The sequence below is a fragment of the Neofelis nebulosa genome, chromosome 2, assembly GCF_028018385.1.
Source record: "Neofelis nebulosa isolate mNeoNeb1 chromosome 2, mNeoNeb1.pri, whole genome shotgun sequence".
In the NCBI taxonomy this organism is placed as follows: domain Eukaryota; kingdom Metazoa; phylum Chordata; class Mammalia; order Carnivora; family Felidae; genus Neofelis; species Neofelis nebulosa.
Window position 1 is genome coordinate 153,597,171 of NC_080783.1, and position 14,922 is coordinate 153,612,092.

The 14,922-nt window shown below is 33.4% G+C and overlaps 1 protein-coding gene across 8 annotated transcripts in view; it reads right to left on the reverse strand.

Annotated features, from left to right (window-relative positions):
- The window catches only part of ADGRL2 (adhesion G protein-coupled receptor L2), a 624,153-nt gene that overhangs the window by 206,314 nt on the left and 402,917 nt on the right, over positions 1 to 14,922 (reverse strand). The window lies entirely within an intron of this gene.

A 14,922-nucleotide genomic window follows, 5' to 3' on the forward strand; every position in this document is an offset into this window, starting at 1 on the left:
CTGAAATGCTACAAATTCTGTGAGAAATGAGGCAACTCTGACAAAGGAAGGTTAATTTGTAAAATAAGTATTAGAGGTGTCTTTGAGACTCTAAAGCCTACATATCTTCTTTCAACTTTCTTTTAGCTGAAAAACATTTTTGTCTAGAAACAATCTTGCATAGCAACCTGGATCTGTTAATAAGAAACAATTACGTATGCTCTGATTAAAGCAACATGAAGGCCAAGAGTTCACTCAGCTACACCCTCTCTACTTTGAGCAGTGCCCGAAGTACCTTCATGAAACTTAACATCATGCTCTTAACAGTCGAGTTGGAAAAACACTGACTTCCAAAATGCTGCTGCCCTCAGACCCACTGTTGTTCACCTTGGTAAATAATTTATTCAACAAACATACTGTGTAGCTATCGAGTGCCAGACTCCAGGAATACAAAGATAAATAAGTACTGTCTGCCATCAAGAAGCTCATAGTCTGAAGGAGGAGAAAAATATAGGAAAACCAAATTAAAAAACAAACAAAAATAACCACTGATATCGAGCCCTTCTGTGTCAATTCTCACAACTTTAAGATATAGGAATGTTTAGCTCTTTAACAGATGAGAAAACTAAAGTCAGAGAAGTTAAGAGATGTATTGTCATGAATCCTCTGAGTGACAGAATAAGGATTATCATCTTGGTCCCAGGGCTGCCAAAAAACCCAGGCTCTCTCCTCTGTGGGATGCAGCCTGTAATTTGTTGTAAATCTTTGACAAAGTAAGCACATTTCACCACAGATTTAAATTTAAAATGCAAATCTCTTGAACAAGAAGGAGGGAAAAAAGCCCACAGAAACCAACAGATTAAATCATTAAAATCATTATCCTAATACCCTTTACACAACCACTGTCATTACACACCTGTTAGCTCCTTCCCTCTCACAACAACTCTGTGAGGTAGGTAAGGCAGATATTACTTGGCTTTCACTGAGGGGAAATGGAAGGTAACCTGGTGCGGTGAAATGTATGGGCCTAAGGGAAAATCACCTTATCTTTCAATCACCATCTCTAAGTAGCTGTGAGACTGTGGGCAAGTCAGTTAACCGTGTTAGGTGACATTTTGCTCTTCAGCAAAAGTAGAGAGTCCAGATCGCCCATCTGTCAGGTAAGGGCCCTTCAGTTCTGATATCTGCAAAATAGTATATGGCCTGGTCAAGAATAGACGCTACCTTCTGTTCCAAAGTCTTCTATGATTTCATGCTGCTTGTTAATATTAAGCTGTAGGGAAACTTCCTGGTTTCCTAGGCATAGACTTTGGTCATGTAACAATTTTAATTTCTAATCTAATTTATTTTTAATTGTAATTAGACCAAGCTAATTAAAAAAATAGGTGAATAGTCCTTACTGGTTAGAAGCTGTGAACCTACATGAAAATTCAAGAACCTGTGGGTGGGAACACACTGGAGAATAATCTAGATGAATATAAAAGAAGAGACACAGAGAAGTGATAGCACTTTGTGACCGCACTACAGACTTCCTATACAGAAGGATGTTTTTCTAGTGCAGACCACAAAATTATCAGGGCAGCAACTTATCTTAGCACTAGGGATTTCAGTCTCAAAGTATCTGCAGAAACTTTCATTCCTCAGAAAGCAAAACACTGACAGTTTCTTGACCGACCTTGCCGATAATTTCATTTCCCAGAAGGTGGAGTAAGCAGTAAAGGGAACTCCTACTCTGGACCCAATTCTGACAGAAACCAGTAGGTAAGATGGAAATGATGGGAACCTTGGGGAAAAGTGGCCATGTGCTCTCAGAGTTTGATTTAAGCAGTGTTCTGCCTATGCAAACACAAATGATTCTAATGAGCAAGAGAATGGGGAGGAAACCAGAGAAACCAGTGTGCAGCACAGGGACCAACTGACAGGCTCTGAATTTAAAACAGTATGTGCAGAAAAAGGTAAAAGGGGGGCACATAATCAAGCACAAATATATGAAGATAGCATAGACCTATAAAAATAACATCAGCAAGACTAAAGCACAAAAAGAGCTGGGGCTTGTGAAAGATGCTAAAGAGAACAAAAACGATTTCCTTAGCATGAAATAAGGAAGAAGATCAATACAGGAATAGACTCATTTTTTTTTTAAGTTCAAAACATAAAATTTATTCATGAAAAAGAAAGGAAATTATTTTTACTTCTTTTTTTTTTTAATTTATTTTTGGGACAGAGAGAGACAGAGCATGAACGGGGGAGGGGCAGAGAGAGAGGGAGACACAGAATCAGAAACAGGCTCCAGGCTCCGAGCCATCAGCCCAGAGCCTGACGCGGGGCTCGAACTCACGGACCGCGAGATCGTGACCTGGCTGAAGTCGGACGCTTAACCGACTGCGCCACCCAGGCGCCCCCATTTTTACTTCTTTATGTTTCTTCCCTGTTGGTTCATTCATATCTCTGTTCACATGCCATCTCTTCAGGATCTTGACCACTCTTTATAAAATAATTCTCTCTAACATACTCTGATTCCTAAACTTTTCATTCTTCTAATCACTGACTGCCATTGCTTCACATACTTATGTGTTTTTCTTCTCCTGAACTACAGTGTAAGCGCTATGAGTGCAAGGACTTTGATTTGTTCAGTACAGTATCTTGAGTACCTTGTATGTACCAAGTACTACTCAATATGTATTTGTGGAATGGATGAAGTCAAGGCCATTAGACATTGGCCAAAAATTGAAAGACAACGTAGCTAGATTGTTTCTAATGTAAATAACATTCACTGAGGACAGAGTAGGTATCATACACTAATATTTATTTGCATTTTTCATTTAATCATCCTAGCTATAAAACATGCATTATTATCAGACTGAATAATTTGTCCCAGCACATACAACTAGAGAAATGTATAGCTATGATTTGAGCCAAGATTGCTAAATTCATGGTTTGAGCACTTCACCCGTGTGCCATACTTGGAGAATCTGACTGGTCTAGGTGCCAGTATGTCCCTGGACCTCTATGAGTTATTACTAGAGACCTTCTCAGTAAGATTATGGAGTGTTTAGCTGGTTACCTTTGAGAAATAGAGTGAAAGGGATAAGAGAAAAGCACTTTATGTTAAAAAAAAACATGGCAGTCTGCAAACTTCGAATCCATGAAAATAATGTTGCTGGGGAGAGAATAGCCTAGATTATATTTATAAAAGACAATTACAAATCACAATCACAAAAGACAATTTTGTGAGCATTTTTTAAAAGTTGCTATTAGGAGAAAGTATAAATTCAACAAGAATAAGCTATGCAACCCAATCTTATTTATTTTTTTTCTATAAAGTTGATAAACCAGTATATGAGGGCAATAGAAATAGACATCTGGATTCTAGCAAGTGATTTAATAAGGTTTTCTTTATATCATTGTGGACCAGATAGAGAAATACAGATTTAGGAATAGTACTATTATGTGTTTTCATAACTGGCTGAATGATTGCACCCAATGGTAATTTTAAGGCATCCGTGTCCGCACCCAATGGTAATTTTAAGGCATCCGGAGAAAGGTTTTTCAAGTGGTATACCACCAGTCTTGGCTTTGGCTTTGTCTGATGTAAACATATTTATCAATGACTGACATAAAGCTGAAGAAGGCATACCTGTCAAAAATTGGTCACATGAAACAGGAAAAGTGAGTTGTAGATCCATTAGATTATAAGAACAGGATCTAAAAGTTCTTAACAACTAAAAAATGGGCAGAATCTAACCATATATAATTTGGTTGGAATAATTGGGAGGTTCTGCCTTGGGACAAAACACCAACTGACTGAATTCAATTTGAGAGATATGAGATTTACTAACAGTATTAAGAGGAAAAACAGAAGAGCTTTACCTGGCAAGGAATCCATGGTATATATTATGGTTACAGAAGAAGTATAAGGAGGAGGAGGTGGGGGGAAAGGAGGAGGAGAGGAGGAAGAAGAAGGAGAAGAAGAAATAATTTATATTGCATTAATAAATTTAGGATGTTCATAGAATAGGGAAGGAGATGATCTGATTCTAACTCAGATTCTTCAGATTACCACGATCAAATCTGAGAGCAACATTTTAAAGAAGATACAAATAGAAAAATTATAAACCTTCTAGGATTGAGTAGCCTGTATGGCAAGGGAACTTAAAAACATTTCATATGAGGAAAGGCTAAAAGAATCGAGAAACTTTTAGCCTGAACATTATTATATTTGATAGCTTTACGGAATAGTATAGACACAAACATAATAATTTTAATCATCATTCAGCATGTACTTTTTGGTAGACACTGTGCTAAACATTCTATGTTAATTAATGCTAGTCACAACCTCAAGAAGTAGATTCTAGTTATGGATTCAAAAATTGGGACTAAGAGAGATTAAGTAACATGTTGGAGGTAATAAAAGCTAGCAAGATAATGCTTGACTTTGAACCCAGATCTGTCTTTCTCCAGTGCCTGCCTATTTATCCTCAATGGCAGATTCTCCCCACTAGATGGAAACTCTATCAGAGTGTGTGTGTGTTTACATATGTGAGGATAAAATTATGTAAAATGACAGAGAAAATCACTTACAGTAAAAAGGCTGCAAATAGAATATCAATATTTTAAATGTGGGTGTCTTGGGTACCGAGAATATGTCTGGTTCCTCCTTTTATCTACTTCTTTTAGTTTTCCACATTTTCTTTACTAAGCCTATTTTAATTTCACAAAAATCTCACTACTATTTTCTGAATTAAAAACAGTATTATGTGGGAGTGGGATTAGCTTTATTCTGAATGTCCAAAGGCTACTGAATTAAGATGCTGCAAGGTATTATGAGGTATAATTCAGTTTAAAAACAGAACCACTTGGAGTCAGACTTTTTCAGAGATGTAATATCTTGATAGAAGAAAGAGTGATCTTTTTGTTTCTGGAGATGCTAACCCAAGTCTAGAAACATTTCAATGCTATTGTTCTGTGTGGGTAAGATTATAATCTGATGTCCCTACCATGTTAGAATATGAGCCAGGAAAAAGTAAGCCAAGGACTAGGTGGTTGCTGATATGTCACTTCATACTGAGGCTTTTCAGTCAGCTTAAGAGGCCTGGTTTTTATAGGTTCCTTTAATAAAATATTTGTGTAATGAATACATGAATATATACATTTAGAACAGGAAAAGTAGACCATGGATAATATTTAGTTTTTGTGCCAGCCTTTTTACAAAGTATGTACAGATAACAAAGACCGTATGAAAGAGGGTATGCTCATTTATTTACTCAAGTTTTAAAGTCCTCCTGGCTGTTGATATCTGAGTACGGAATAAGTGGTCCCTCCAGGAAGTGTCATTTGGACTCAGACATTCTCCCTCTCTGCCTCCGTTCCAGGCTCCTGTAAGCATCACACTTTTTTTTTTTAAACCAGGCTTCTATTAACTAAACTGAAAGTTCTGCAGAATCAGGAGTCAATGTCTGTTTTGATATTTCTATATGATATAACACTTAATATAATGGGCACAAAACAAACATTTATTGAATTAATAGTTTGACAGGTATATTCAGCAAGTTTTTCTTCTGTTACCTAAATATAGTTGGAAAGAGTGCTTTTGATTTCAAGTGTAGACTAGTACAGAGATACCCCTAAGAGTTGTCATTATTTGTTATCTTTCTTATTAGAGTCAATGTTTCCTATCTATGGGTAGATACAAAGACCCACTGCTTTACCCTTGAAGCTATTTTTTTTTTTTTAATTTAAAGTAAGAAAAGCAGTATGGTTTCTCTTCTCAGGGTATAAAGTTGTCAATTTTTGCCAAATAATAAGTACGTAAATTGCATTTATAATATGGAGGATGACATTAGAATTTGAGATCTTACTTCCTCCTCTTCCTCCTCTTGGAATTTTTTTAAAAGTAATCTCTACCACCTATGTGGGGCTTGAATTCATGACCCTGATATCAAGAGTCACATGCCTCACCAACTGAGCCAGCCAGGCATCTCTAGAGTTTTGGATTTCAACACAAGAATTTGGGGATGGGGGGGGCACAATTCATCCCTTGACACATAACTGGAAAAGAAATTGAAATGGGCCAACTGGGTCCTTAATATAGCATGAAATGCACAATAATTGTTACATTCTTCCCTTAAATTTCAGTCCCTTCCTCTTGAGGGGATGTAAACTCTCAAAAAGAAAACTGGAAAATAACATTACACCCAGGAAGGGCTTCTTGATGGAATTCCTTTAGGTACCAGAAATTTTAATTTTCAAAATATAGGGATCCTAAACCTTGTTATAAGGAATAACTTTAAGTAATCCTAACTTTGACCCTCAAGATTAAATCAGAGGGAAGAAGTACATTCTGGTCAAAGCAGGGCTTCAAAAGAACTTACCTCAGACTCTTCCCAATTCTCTAACCTTGTGGTAGAAAAGGCATTAAAAATATTATTCATCCATTGCCTTCTATTACTATCAGCATGCAGTGAAACCATCTCAGGATTTCATTTTCTTTATATAAGTGTAGTTATCAGGACCGTTTTGGTTGCAAGTTATGGAAATAATTCAAATAAGCTTCAGCAAAGCAATTTACTGGTTCATAGATCCCTAAAGTTTAATAACTGGAATTAAGGCTCAAAATCAGCCTTCCTTAGGGTCCATAAACCCATCAATTCTCCCTTTGCCTACAAGTTGGCTTTGGATTTCCAGTTTAAAAAATTACAAGGACAGACTATGTATGATTGGCTCATTTTTGGCGGAGTGTGCACCATAAGACCAATCAGGAGTTCAAGGTCAAGGAAGACTACAACTCCTTTCTAGAACTTTTCAAAAGACAAATGTAAAGATATTTGAAAGTGCTTGAAATTTTTGGGTGAAAATAACATGCTACATATATTCTAAGTTATTAGAATATACTTATCGTTTTTGAGTATTTAGCTAAATGGAATCTGTCTACAAAAAGAAGTTTGAAAAATAGTTTTGTATAATAGCTATCAATATATGTTTTGGTATTTTTAGTATAATACAATATTTACAATCTTACTGGTTTGTTTAAGCTGAACAGAAAAATACTGATTCTTATTTCTACTCTTTTTTGTTTCCCGAAGTTCTTATAGCTTGGTAAATAAATGTGATCAAATTCCATTTCAGTATAACCAGGTTTAGCTTGTAAGTTAAACTGACTATATCATTAACTTATTACATTAGAGAAAGGAAAGTTTATGTGTTATTCATGAGAAAATTAAGTGTTAAAAAAAGAAAATAGTTTTGAATTTAGTTTTATGTGCAACAATGAATGAGATAAAAAAGACAAAAAAGAATGAATGTGGTAATTCCAATATTTTATGTCTTTGTGGGTCTGATTCTGCTTTTTATCTTTTTTTCACCTAATTTTTGATTATTCGACTCTCACCACCACCCCCTTTTTAAATAGTGTGTTTGTGATTTCTAACTTATGCCTATGGAATTCTATCTGTTAAAATTCTTGGAGTGATGAAATAAAGATGGGCTCTCTAGAGTGGATTTTTTTTTTTAATTCTACTGAGCCCAAAAGGCACAGCTAGGGACCAGTCTAAATCCTTATCTTGGAATCTTTACACCACTGAGATTATGTGAATTTTTGCTGGAATAAAAGTAAGGCTGTTTTATGAGTATGAATTTTTAGAGGAGAATTTTTTTTCTCCTTAGTTATACATTTAAGACTTAAAGTTTTTCTTGCAGTTTCCTCTATGAGATGATTGCTTTGTAGACCAGGTTAATGATAAGGATATATGCATTTTGGATCCCAGCACAAGCCTTGGGGTGTGTCACTTTTTCTAGTACCAGCAAGAACATGAAAAATAAAATTCTTGTTCACCCCATTCAGTAAACGTCCTTAAGGTAAGAGATACTTCAGTGCTTAGCAACCTTAGAAAAATCATGTTGTCCTCTAAATTAATGTAGAAAAAAGTATGCTAAAATTTCATATCCATTAAAGATTTTTAAAAAATCAAATCAAACTAAAAACAAAAAAGGAAAATTTCTTAACTTGACAGAGGATATCTACAAATACTTGTAACTTAATGGTGAAACTTTCATAGAATTTAGTTTTAAAAACAGGAAAAAAAGTTGTCTACTATCATCATGTTTGTGCAATACTAGGTTAGACTGGTCTATTGGTGGAGAACACGAAAATGAAATGGTGTATAAACTGGAAAGGGAGAAATAAAGCTGAAATTACTCACAGAAAAAGCACTGTGTTTATAGGAAATACAAGAGAAAATACAGATAAAGTACGAAAATGAATAAGGAAGTTGAGAAGGTTTGCTGGATAAAACAAAAATACAAAAGTTATTTGTGTTTCTGTGTACCAGAAACAAACATTAGAAACTATCACTTTAAAAAAGAAATCATTAAAAACATATAATTAAAAATTTTAATAAAATGGTAGAGATATGTCTAACAAATTTATGAAATAAAACTTTTTTGAAAAATATTACATATAAAAATATACATATAACATTTATATAATATTGTATACAATCTAAGATTTATATAGAAGAAAGAATGGTCTTAGGAGCCAAAATACTCTCGATAAAGATCACATAGAGGAACTTACCAGGTTTTTAAGTTAGCAGTGAAATATTGGTGAAGGGATAAACAAATTGAAAGAAAAAAACAGAGAGCTAAAAATTAGATCATAAAATATATGGAAACTTGATTCATGAAAAAGCTAGCTTTGAAGATCATTTGGGAAAGTATAAACCATTCAGTATATGGTGTAAAGACTATAATTTCTATTTTAAAAATTTATTTCTAACTCACACCATACACAAAAATTTCAAATGGATTAAAGGCTTAAATGTGAAAAACAAAATGTTAAAAACACTGAGATCAAGGGAAAGATTTCTTATGTAGGAAATGTAAGATATAAGCAAAAATCGAAACTTTGTTAAAGTTTAACTGCATTAAGATTCAGAATTCTGTCGTAAAAGGGCACCTTAATAAAGTGAAAAGATGGAGAGCACCCCAAACACTGTCAGTTTGATGCTGCCCTATTTGAACCCACATTTGGTCAAATACACGCTTAAAAAAAAAAAAAGTAAAAAGGCAATCCACTAGCTAGAAAAAGACATTTATTACACAAATAAAGAACAATGGATTAATAAAGATATTGCCTAGAATTTTTAAATTTGTTTTTAAAAGATTTTACTTTATTTATTTGTTTGTTTATTTTTAATGTTTATTTACCTTTGAGAGAGAGAGTGTGTGCAAGTGGGGGAGGAGCAGAAAGAGAGGGAGACACAGAATCGGAAGCAGGCTTCAGGCTCCGAGCTGTCAGCACAGAGACCCGACGCAGGTCTCGAACTCACAGATTGTGAGAATATGACTTGGGCCAAAGTAGGACACTCAACGGACTGAGCCGCACAGGCGCCCCTAGATTTTATTCTATTTTTAAAGTTTATTTATTTGTGTATTTATTTATTTATTTATTTATTTATTTATTTATTTTTGAGATGGAAGGGGCAGGGGGCAGAGAGAGAGGAAGAGAGAGGATCCCAAGCAGGCTCTGTGCTTTCAGCACAAAGACCATCAAGGGGCTCCATCCCATGAACTGTGAGCTCATGACCTGAGCTGAAATCCAGAGTTGGACACTTAATGGACTCAGCCACCCAGGTGTCCTTAGAAGATTTTATTTTTAAGTAACCCCTACACCCAACATGGGGCTCGAACTTACAACCCTGAGATCAAGAGTCCTGTGTGCCACTGACTGAGCCAGCCAGGTGTCCCTGCAATTCAATTTTTAAAAAATTGGTTAAAGAGAATCAATACCTCATAGAACAGAAAACCCTAATTGTTAATTAAGTGAGAAAAGATGCACAATATCATGAGTAATCAAAGAATTGAAATTTGAAACTCTGAGGAGTTTTTATCTCCTATTCAGAAAAGTGATAAAAATTTTAAGGTACCTGACAACAAATAATAAGTGCTAACAAGGTTGTAGAACTATTGGAACATTTATCTTTACATAGTTGACAGGAATGTAAAATTGATACATTGTGCAAGTTAGGAATTTTCTAATAAATTTGAAACTTCATACTCTGTGACTCAGCAATTTCATTTTCAAGTATATATTCTAGAGCAATTTCACAACCTCACATTATTGGCATTTTAGTCCAGATAATTCTTTGTTGTGGCGACTGTTTTGTGCCTTATAGGGTTTTTAGAGCATCCCTGGCTTTTATCTATGAGAAACCAGTAGAATCCCCCAAGTTAGGACAACCAAAAATGTTTCCACACATTGCCGAACACTACCTGGGGGCAAAATCACTCCTGGTTAAGGACTGCTTGCCCTAGAGAAATTTTAGTACATATATTTATGCATGCTAAAGAATGTTATAGCAGCACCATGTAAACAGTAAAAAACAAAACCAAAAAATTGGAAGTAACCCAAATACCAATCAGTGTTAAAGACAAATAAATTATGGCACACAATGGAATACTATACAACAGGGTAAGCTAATGAATTATAGTTACGTGCAACAAAAGTTTGAAACTGAAGAACTTAATGTTGAATGGAAAAGTCACAGACAAATACATACATTTTCACTTACATATTATTGCAAACATATCAACAAAATAATAATATGTTTAGGGGTGCAAATACATGCAATAAAATTATAAGGAAAATAAGGGATAGGGAAAATTTAGGATATTGTTTAGTTCTGGGGAAGACGGTTAAGGAATTATAGAAGGGCACAAAGAGAACTTGGAAGGTCACAGGGGACACAGGCATTCATGGTTTATTTCTTATATGTGTATTGGACATTTTATTTTTTAGCTGCTAAATATTTAATTTTTTAAAAAGGAAGCAAGTATTTTAACCTTATAAACTGTGAAAAGTAATTCAATAACACACCAGAAATGTCTTTTTATTTATTTAATAATTTTGATTTGTATGTTTGAACTGAAATGGTAAAAACTCATTTCATAAGCCAATTTAGGTTATTGCTAATAAGTTCTGTGGTTAAAACAAAATGTATTAACCATCCATCAAGAAAGACATCCTGTCTTCAAAGACAATGGCTATTAACAGATAACATATTCAACCAACTGCTCTAAAAGCAGAGCTTTATTATTATTATTTTTAAACAGAATAATCTAGTGTCAGTAATCAGTGCATGGAGTGAATTTCCTCTTATAAAAGGCCCATCAACTGTTTTTTGCTAATTAAGATGAATATTATTCCTGTGAAATGAACCAAAAAGTTATATGAAACCGGAAATCCCAAAAGAGATCTATAATCTACAAGAATAATTGCTTGCAATTTTAATTGAAGGAAAAAGAGAGAACTGTTTTTAATCTTTCCTTTTCTCAAAATATTAAACTAATCAACCTGTTGGCCAATTAACAATTCTTTACTATTACTACATCTGACCTAAAAATTGACATTTGATATATTTGAAACCGTTGTGGAATTTTAAAAGATAAATTGCACAATGACTATTGGCTATACTTAACTCCAATATGGAACTTTTGTCATTCATGAAATAAAGTAACAAATTTTTATTAATGCTCTCAGAAATAAAACATATTTTATTATTCATTGAAGACTAGATGCTGTGACTATTCACAGAAATATGAATTCAATCTTTGTTCATTAAGTACAGCCAGAATTGGGAATGAGAGGAAAGATCTATTTTGCTGAAGAGCAGATTAATTACACTGAGAAATTTGCTTTATTTAAATAGTTGGCATTTGTCTCTAATCTATTAGAAAAACTTGTTAATTCTGAAGATTTATTCTGTTTTAAAGTTAGTTTGAATAGATACATGTGAAACAAAATATATATTTACTTTTCAATTTAGTTCACATAGTAATTCAGAAATTTAGCAGCTTGCTTAAATTTGCAGTTACAAATCAGAAAGAAATAGTTGGAATGAGCAGATGTTTTAGTTATCCAATAACTTGTTACACTGACCTGATCTTGGTTATGGGTGGGAGGTTAATTTTGTTTATCTTTTTTCTAAAATGTCATGATATGTCAGTTGTACTAAAGATAGAGTAGAAGCAAAAAGAGAATTAAGAATTAAAATTTTGGGGCGCCTGGGTGGCGCAGTCGGTTAAGCGTCTGACTTCAGCCAGGTCACGATCTCGCGGTCCGTGAGTTCGAGCCCCGCGTCAGGCTCTGGGCTGATGGCTCGGAGCCTGGAGCCTGTTTCCGATTCTGTGTCTCCCTCTCTCTCTGCCCCTCCCCCGTTCATGCTCTGTCTCTCTCTGTCCCAAAAATAAATAAAAAACGTTGAAAAAAAAATTAAAAAAAAAAGAATTAAAATTTTGATTCCCCAATAAATCAGATTAGCATCTTTGCAGCATAAACCTATTAAAAATATATACATCCATATACAAATAGATATGAATTTGGCTTCCCAGTCTTTAGAAAAGACTGATGCTAGATTTTTCCCTCACACATTATTTACAGTAGTATTTAAAGCAAAGTGAGAAATTTCATGTTAAATTTTTAGGTACATTTAAAAAATAGCTATATGAAAAGAATATTATCAAAATGCACAATATATAGTCTCTCATTTATACAATATAATTTGGATGAGACTTTCAATACAAGTGAATTTTGCAAACGAATGAAAATTACCCTTTTAATCATTAAAACCCTTTTAATCATTAAAACCTTTTCATTCTAATGACTCCAAATCTCACAATATTATCTTATGCTCTGTATAGTAAGTTTAAGGATACATCATTTTATTGTAAAATTCTAGGGCTAGAAAGGAATTCAGATTTAATAAAAAATCTTCCAGTATAACTCTCTGATTTAAGAGATCAGAAATTTTAAACCCAAAGTATACGATACAGCTTCTCAAAATCAATCGTATAGTTAGTCTTTGGTCCCTCAATTCTTACAACTGATGAAAAGGTGGGAACAGCCTCTGACTTTTCAATTCATTCCTCTTGCCCCTCTCGGTTTTTATAATATCCTTCCTGGTTTGTGAGCTAGACAATCAGAGAACAAATTCTGTTTTAGATTTATGTAAACTGAGAGCAAGTGGGATGCAAGTGAGAATTTGGGAAGTATTAATGTGAGCATGAGTAAGATGCTGGCTAGAGCACTTTTTTTTTCTTCCCTAAATTTCCTCTAAAATTATGGCTTATGTCCAGATAAAGTTGTTGGATATTTGAGATATAACTGCAGCTCATACATTTATGCTGTATTTTCATATAATAAATTACTCTTGAGAAGAAATTTTTAATCTTGAAAATATTCTATTAGTTCTGCTATTTATTATGTTTATTATTAATAAATGATTTTAAAATATTATTTAGATTTAAAAAAAACCCTTGTGCTAACATATTCTTGTAGTTACCTAGTTGTCTATTATACTTTATTACTCTCAATCTTGGATCTTAAAATAATTCTGTACATTAAACTTGTAAAGGTGATTATTGGTTGTAGGTGAGTAAATTACACAGATTTTAGATCACAGTTTTCTGTTATTATTGAGGAGTTTGATTTACTGTCTTAAAAGTGTGAGCTTATTTTAAAAGTTTTACCTTCATGTTTTAGCCTGTTTCTAGCTAGACCTTTTCTTCTTTTTTAAAAAATGATTTAATTAATTAATTTGTTAATTAATTAATTTATTTATAGAAGATTTTATTCTTAAGTAATCTGTATACCCTTTGTGGGGCTTGAACTTGCAACCCTGAGATCCAGAGTCACATGCTCTACTGACTGAGCCAGCCAGGCATTCCTATATTGGCTTTTCTTCTTAAAAATTTCATAAAATATCAAATTCTTATGAACTATACACCAATGTGAAACACAGATCTTTTCATTTCAGTTTTAAAATGTTTATTTTTTCACACACATATACCTGAATTCTAGGAGTATTTTTGTATGGGAGTAAAATTAATAAAAGTGATAGCTTTAACCTCATTTTAAATTCTTCATTATCTTTTTTTTTTAATCCAATTAAACTTCAATTTATATTTTTGGTTCCTTCTGGGCTTAGCTGCAGTTTTTTGTTTGTTTGTTTTGTTTTTGCCTTTGCTCTTTTAAAATTGTGTAAGATCATTTTGATTATGCAATTGGCACAAGACCTATTTCCTCTGTTACATATATTCACATTTCATTAATAATAAATATACTGTTTTAAATAGCCTAATATTCAAATAATGGTGTTGTTCTGATTATAAAAATATACATATTTATTATAGGAAATTCAGGAATTGAAGATGTAATGAAAACTATTAAACTACCCATTTTCCACTGTTTTGTGCACCTTTTTTTGAGTTTTTTTCCTAAGTCTACCATATGCTCTCAATTCTCTTTCCTCTTGATACACAAGCACACGTGTGCACAATGTACAATGTAAGTATTTTGTGCCCTGCATTTCCACTGTTATTAATAGCAATCTTGACGATCGGTTTATTTCAAAGTGATTTTTTTTCTACAGTGAGAAATTCCTTCTTTTTATAGGGACTATCCAAGACTACTGGGAAAAAAACATCATAGGAAGCAGTAATAACTTGCTGAGAAATATCATTTTACATTGACCTTTCCCATTCAATAAAATTAATTTTTATTGTTATTTGAATTGTAAAGAAGTTATGATTAAGACTAAAACTAAACATTACCTTTTGACATCATAAAAACATAAAGGCAAGAAAACTATGTGTTTAAACAAAATCATACAGTAGCTAGCTTGCTTAGGAGAAGTTATGATATATGCTCTTAGAAAACAAACATTTTTAAATTCACAGATGCTGCAAAGCCCTGGTCAAACATAAATTACAATCAGTTTTTATGTAACAGTAAAAATTCCAAAGGACTCTTACTCACCAACTCTCAATATGTACCACAGATATGCTTATTCTTTATGCTCATAGAATATAAACCACATTTATTTCTATATCTGTGTATACTTTAAAATAAATTATCCCAGAAAACAAAATGTTGACTACACTGTGTTC